At 46.3% G+C, this 7508-nt stretch overlaps 1 long non-coding RNA gene across 5 annotated transcripts in view; it reads left to right on the forward strand.

Annotated features, from left to right (window-relative positions):
- LOC114483996 (uncharacterized) overlaps nt 1–7508 on the forward strand; it is a 67316-nt gene that overhangs the window by 9398 nt on the left and 50410 nt on the right. The gene's annotated exons all lie outside the window — the stretch shown is intronic.

The following is a 7508-nucleotide window of genomic DNA, read 5'->3' on the forward strand; positions in this document are numbered from 1 at the left end:
ACGTAAACCCTAAATCCAAATCTGCACCAGAATCTACTACCCGTTCAAAAAATGTCGTATGTTCTGAGGCCGGTTGCTGTATGGATGGTTCATTTGGTTTTGACAGAAATTGCCACTCAGCTAAGGATCCCTCTTGGGATTTGGCTCCCTGGGCTGGAGCTGCGTGCTGAGCTGTAGGGTCTGACTGTCGCCGTCTCTCTTGGGACATCAGTTCCATCCGGGCAGGTGGTCCATTTTGGGGTCCAGGTCCTACCTGGGCTCCAGCTCCCTCTCTCAATTCCGGCTCCTGTTGAGTTCTAGAATCTTTTCCCGGCCCAAGTCTGTGCTGTGAGGCAGCTTCCTGTTTCCTGAAGGACACCCTTTGGATGGGAGGTGACTGCTGTGGTGCAGGCTCCTGTGGGCAAGAAATTCCTGCTGCAAAGCAGATTTTTGCTGTGCTCGAGGTTCCTGCTGGGATTCAGCTTCATGTTGGGCAAAGGGTCTTTGCTGTGCAGTGCACTTCTGTTGGGTATCGGGTGCCTGCTGAGCCTTAGATGCTGGCTGAGCTGTGGGTGTCTTTTCTGGCCCAGACTGACTGGGTGATAGGTGTCTGGTGTGGCTCAGGTCCCCAGTCAGGCCTAGAAACTAACTTAGAACGTGGCTCCATTGTTGTTATTTCCCTGAAGGGAGATGTTGATCTCCCAGGCTTCATCCTTCTCGGCCCCCACAGACCTCCTTTGTCACAGATCCCTCACTGATTGCTCATGATGGCTCCTCCCTTTGGGTTCCACTCCTTCATCCTGGCATCCCTGCTCTTCCTTTTTTAAGGCAGTTGGCAAGTGGCCCCCTACTCCTGTGTCAAGTGATGTGCTCTGTTCCTCCTGCTTTGAGAGGAGGATTGGGAACAGGAGGAGGCTGTGTGCCCAGCACACTCTTCTATCAGAGGGGAGGGGCTTGCCCTGTTGTGTCATAAATAGGACCCCACCCAACTCACCACTCAGTTAAAATGCTGCTTCTCATAAGGCCAGCATCCCAAACTTAGTCCTCTGTTCAACCTGGATGACAGAAGCCAGATTCTGGCTTGGTGTTTCTTTTCTTTTCTCCCCTTCTGATGTTTGAGGAAATGGTCAGAGGGGGAGGCAGGATCTACACATTTTTTTTTTTTTTTTTGGCTGCTGGGGTTTGCGGGATCTTAGTTCCCCAACCAGAGATTGAATCCGGGGCCACAGCAGTGAGAGTGCTGAGTCCTAACTACTGGACCGCCGGGGAATTCCCAGGATCTACACTGTTTTAATGTTTTCCTCTTTATTCATTCTTTCAAATGATTGCCATTTTATTCCCTTATATTATCGTTCTGATCATTTTACTCCCATGTTAAAAAAAAGACACCCTCTCATTTTTTCACCTGAAGCCCTTTTCAGGACCACACCATGTCTCTAGCTTTCAACTCTGCTTCTGCATATATGTATTCTGTAGTAGATTGGAAAGTTACAGAGTCAGATGACCATTGATGATGATGATGATGATGACGATAATCATAAGTACTGGAAGCATTTTACCTGCTAGGAAATTGTGCCAGGTTTTTTAAAAATCTATATTATCTTTACTGAGGCAATGTCTGATTCATTGCTTTAACTTCTTTCTTTGCCCCACCTAGCTCTTAGCTCAGAAGGGTTTGTTGAATGAGTAAAGGAATAACAGGTTGGGCAGTGGAGAAAGACTGAGGGTGGTGTTGGGGAGAGGTGTGTGTAGAATCTGGATTAAGTTTGGAATTTACAGGGTAAAACGGGTCGACTGGATTGAACGTGAATTTCCGGACCCCTTTGAAACAAAATGATTTTGCTCTATTAGATTTAAATATATTCATTGACTTCTGTTTGCTGCTTGCCTGGTTGTATTTAAGGTCAGGTGGTGCCAGCTAGGAAACCTGGATTTCCTGGTTTCTTTCAGGAAAGTAAGCTTAAGCCTGGGTAGGTAGAGGGCATAGGAAGAGACTCTCAGGAGAAGGCATTAGAGGGAGCAATAATTTTGGTGATAATGCTTTTTTTTTGAGACCACTAGAACAGTTTAGGGAGTAGAGACAGGGATAGGGAGCTTGAGGTGGGAGAAGAGCATCTTAAGGTGCGCTCACTGCCTTGTTGACTGAGAATGTTTCATCGAGAGGGTGGGCTCTCAGAGCTCCTGTAAGGGCAGAGCAAAGCTTGCCAGTTGAGAAATTGCTGGCAGGCTCTGGAGGGCTTGGTTGGCTTCTTGCGGTGTCTTTAGTGTCCTAGGTTGAAAACAAAAGGGGGAGACTCCTGTTAATGCATTTTTTAAATTTAATTTTTATGAGAGCTTTTAAAGTGTTAAAAGTAAGACTCATCTAGTGGAAAAATTAAAATAAAACTTATTTATTTTATGCATAATAGTTTGTTCTCCATATCTTTTTGTATGTAAACATAATAGTTTACTTTAAAAAAAATGAGCTTATACTATACATATTGTTTTACTCTGTACCTTTAACAAATCTTTTACTATTGCACAATATTTTATTTATTTATTTATTTTGGGGCTGCATTGGGTCTGCATTGCTGCGCGCGGGCTTTCTCTAGTTGCGGCGAGTGAGGGCTACTCTTTTTTTTTTTTTTTTTGCCAATGGTAATGGATATGTAAGGATATTGACAACAACATTGGAATAGCAGAGGAATTGAAAATGCTATACATTGATCAATGGGAAACTAGCTAAATTAATTATATTGCATATACACAACACTCAACTGTCTTTCTGAGGGTCCCGGAGAGGCGGCTTTGGCTGTCGCGGCGCTGTGGTGAAGGCGTCCCTTGAGACTGGGTTCGGGAGGCCCAGGGAAACCGCTGTTTAGCACCAGAAGCACCATCCCGCCCCTCCTCCCCGCCCTCCCAAAGCGCACGAGCAGCCGTGGCACTGAGAGACACAGATGACCCTCTTCTCCTCAGTCCTGAGAGAGGCGGCCCATCCCTTCCGGGGGACACAGGCCTCTGGGCTGAGACCTCCATTACCAGCCTTCGGACTAACCGACCTCACAGTGCCCTCAGCTTCCGGATTGCGGCCGCCTTGTTTCCCCCCCTCTGGCTGTTCACTGAGTCTCCCCACGTTCCCTGCAGAGAACTTGCGCCCGCCTTGTGCAGGGCAGGGCTTCTGAGCGCAGAGAAGGAGCTCAGGGCCCGAGCCTGCTCCCCGGGGGCACCATGACCGGCTTCGGAGGAGGGGCAGGGCTGCTGCCGCCAGCGGAGTCTTGTGCCCACGACCCGCCCCCACCGCTCCCCCAGCTCTCCCTCCCGTCAGCGCCGACCTTGCCTGGGACTTGGGCGGAGCCCCAGCGCCTCTCCCAGGCGCCCCCTTCCTGAGGTCACAACCCACGAGGCCATGGGCCCGGCGGGACTGGGACTCCCTGGGGACAAGTGTCCTCCTGCCCACTGGACAACCCAGAGAGCTCAAGGGTCGCTCCTGCCCGGTTTTCGGCCTGGCCTGCGTGGACACTCGCCGAGGGTAAGGGTCCACGTTCAGCAGAGTGCCGCGGTGGCCCACTTGGTGCCTGCCCCAGAGCGGTGCTCAGAGTTGGGGGCCCAAGGGATGAGTACGGGCCCCTCGCCCAGGGCCTCTTTTAGTTTCTATTTGATTTCCCCCAGATCCCCGCGGGGAGGCAGCCTGGAGCAGGGGAAGGAGTCAGAGGCTAGCTGGGGGTCCTGGCTTGGCCAGCCCCTAACTGCCCAGTCTCCTGCAGGATCCTTCTCTTCTCTAGGGCTCAGCTTCCTCCTCCATCAAATGGGGCTGTTGATCTGTGTCTGCGGGACTGTTGCGGGGTCATCTGAGCTCACCTGACATTCTGGCAGGTCTAAGTTCTTCCTGACCAAATGAATGACCATCCGTGGGAGGCCCTCTTCCTCCAAGCTCAACTTACCTGGGTTCCGGTAGTGTCTGGGGTTCTGGCTGCTGGTTTTCTTACTGGGTTATGACGTCCCACCAAATCCTGACATCACTTCATAACCAGGTTTCCCCTTGAAGACCAGCTTCATTCCCTGGGCCACTGTTCCACCCCTCTTGGCTGGCGAATTGGTCTCTAACGTAAACCCTAAATCCAAATCTGCACCAGAATCTACTACCCGTTCAAAAAATGTCGTATGTTCTGAGGCCGGTTGCTGTATGGATGGTTCATTTGGTTTTGACAGAAATTGCCACTCAGCTAAGGATCCCTCTTGGGATTTGGCTCCCTGGGCTGGAGCTGCGTGCTGAGCTGTAGGGTCTGACTGTCGCCGTCTCTCTTGGGACATCAGTTCCATCCGGGCAGGTGGTCCATTTTGGGGTCCAGGTCCTACCTGGGCTCCAGCTCCCTCTCTCAATTCCGGCTCCTGTTGAGTTCTAGAATCTTTTCCCGGCCCAAGTCTGTGCTGTGAGGCAGCTTCCTGTTTCCTGAAGGACACCCTTTGGATGGGAGGTGACTGCTGTGGTGCAGGCTCCTGTGGGCAAGAAATTCCTGCTGCAAAGCAGATTTTTGCTGTGCTCGAGGTTCCTGCTGGGATTCAGCTTCATGTTGGGCAAAGGGTCTTTGCTGTGCAGTGCACTTCTGTTGGGTATCGGGTGCCTGCTGAGCCTTAGATGCTGGCTGAGCTGTGGGTGTCTTTTCTGGCCCAGACTGACTGGGTGATAGGTGTCTGGTGTGGCTCAGGTCCCCAGTCAGGCCTAGAAACTAACTTAGAACGTGGCTCCATTGTTGTTATTTCCCTGAAGGGAGATGTTGATCTCCCAGGCTTCATCCTTCTCGGCCCCCACAGACCTCCTTTGTCACAGATCCCTCACTGATTGCTCATGATGGCTCCTCCCTTTGGGTTCCACTCCTTCATCCTGGCATCCCTGCTCTTCCTTTTTTAAGGCAGTTGGCAAGTGGCCCCCTACTCCTGTGTCAAGTGATGTGCTCTGTTCCTCCTGCTTTGAGAGGAGGATTGGGAACAGGAGGAGGCTGTGTGCCCAGCACACTCTTCTATCAGAGGGGAGGGGCTTGCCCTGTTGTGTCATAAATAGGACCCCACCCAACTCACCACTCAGTTAAAATGCTGCTTCTCATAAGGCCAGCATCCCAAACTTAGTCCTCTGTTCAACCTGGATGACAGAAGCCAGATTCTGGCTTGGTGTTTCTTTTCTTTTCTCCCCTTCTGATGTTTGAGGAAATGGTCAGAGGGGGAGGCAGGATCTACACATTTTTTTTTTTTTTTTTTGGCTGCTGGGGTTTGCGGGATCTTAGTTCCCCAACCAGAGATTGAATCCGGGGCCACAGCAGTGAGAGTGCTGAGTCCTAACTACTGGACCGCCGGGGAATTCCCAGGATCTACACTGTTTTAATGTTTTCCTCTTTATTCATTCTTTCAAATGATTGCCATTTTATTCCCTTATATTATCGTTCTGATCATTTTACTCCCATGTTAAAAAAAAGACACCCTCTCATTTTTTCACCTGAAGCCCTTTTCAGGACCACACCATGTCTCTAGCTTTCAACTCTGCTTCTGCATATATGTATTCTGTAGTAGATTGGAAAGTTACAGAGTCAGATGACCATTGATGATGATGATGATGATGACGATAATCATAAGTACTGGAAGCATTTTACCTGCTAGGAAATTGTGCCAGGTTTTTTAAAAATCTATATTATCTTTACTGAGGCAATGTCTGATTCATTGCTTTAACTTCTTTCTTTGCCCCACCTAGCTCTTAGCTCAGAAGGGTTTGTTGAATGAGTAAAGGAATAACAGGTTGGGCAGTGGAGAAAGACTGAGGGTGGTGTTGGGGAGAGGTGTGTGTAGAATCTGGATTAAGTTTGGAATTTACAGGGTAAAACGGGTCGACTGGATTGAACGTGAATTTCCGGACCCCTTTGAAACAAAATGATTTTGCTCTATTAGATTTAAATATATTCATTGACTTCTGTTTGCTGCTTGCCTGGTTGTATTTAAGGTCAGGTGGTGCCAGCTAGGAAACCTGGATTTCCTGGTTTCTTTCAGGAAAGTAAGCTTAAGCCTGGGTAGGTAGAGGGCATAGGAAGAGACTCTCAGGAGAAGGCATTAGAGGGAGCAATAATTTTGGTGATAATGCTTTTTTTTTGAGACCACTAGAACAGTTTAGGGAGTAGAGACAGGGATAGGGAGCTTGAGGTGGGAGAAGAGCATCTTAAGGTGCGCTCACTGCCTTGTTGACTGAGAATGTTTCATCGAGAGGGTGGGCTCTCAGAGCTCCTGTAAGGGCAGAGCAAAGCTTGCCAGTTGAGAAATTGCTGGCAGGCTCTGGAGGGCTTGGTTGGCTTCTTGCGGTGTCTTTAGTGTCCTAGGTTGAAAACAAAAGGGGGAGACTCCTGTTAATGCATTTTTTAAATTTAATTTTTATGAGAGCTTTTAAAGTGTTAAAAGTAAGACTCATCTAGTGGAAAAATTAAAATAAAACTTATTTATTTTATGCATAATAGTTTGTTCTCCATATCTTTTTGTATGTAAAATAATAGTTTACTTTAAAAAAAATGAGCTTATACTATACATATTGTTTTACTCTGTACCTTTAACAAATCTTTTACTATTGCACAATATTTTATTTATTTATTTATTTTGGGGCTGCATTGGGTCTGCATTGCTGCGCGCGGGCTTTCTCTAGTTGCGGCGAGTGAGGGCTACTCTTTTTTTTTTTTTTTTTGCCAATGGTAATGGATATGTAAGGATATTGACAACAACATTGGAATAGCAGAGGAATTGAAAATGCTATACATTGATCAATGGGAAACTAGCTAAATTAATTATATTGCATATACACAGTAAAATACCATGAAGAAAGCAAACACATATATAGTCTTTGGTTGAACCATATACCATTCTAAGTGCTCTACATTACATATACTATGTCACATAATTTCCCAACAATACTACTACTGTCCCATTTTACATATGAGACAAGAAGTTAAGTAACATGCCCAAGATGACACACATATATATATTTTTTCTATGTCATAATATTGACATTCAGTCCAGTAATCCTCCACTGTAACAGCTCCTTTACTTTGCAGTGAACATTGATTTGTATATTTTTTGCCTCTGAGTCCTTATGGGATTTTTTTAAAAAATTCAAACAGAAAGTCACAAAAATTATAATCATCCTCATCAGTTCACTCAGTCCCATGTAATTAATTTTTTTTTCATCTTGATCTTTTGTTAGCACTTTTATGACTTCATCAGTTTTCCATTAGAGTTCTGAAAACGCTTATTCATTCAGTTCAGGAAATTTAGTTATTTCTGAGATATACATTTTAAAGTAATAACTAGAATTATGACTTATAACAATATACCAGAGCATATAAAATCTTTATAAATTTCATGTGGTGTCTGAAACGTTTATATTAACATATTTCCGTACAAATAACCCAAAGAAAGTTTAGTATTAGTTGTTTTTTTGTTTGTTTGTTTTTTATACTGCAGGTTCTTATTAGTCATCAATTTTATACACATTAGTGTATACATGTCAATCCCAGTCGCCCAAT

Source organism: Physeter macrocephalus, chromosome 17 (assembly GCF_002837175.3).
Source record: "Physeter macrocephalus isolate SW-GA chromosome 17, ASM283717v5, whole genome shotgun sequence".
Lineage (NCBI taxonomy): Eukaryota > Metazoa > Chordata > Mammalia > Artiodactyla > Physeteridae > Physeter > Physeter macrocephalus.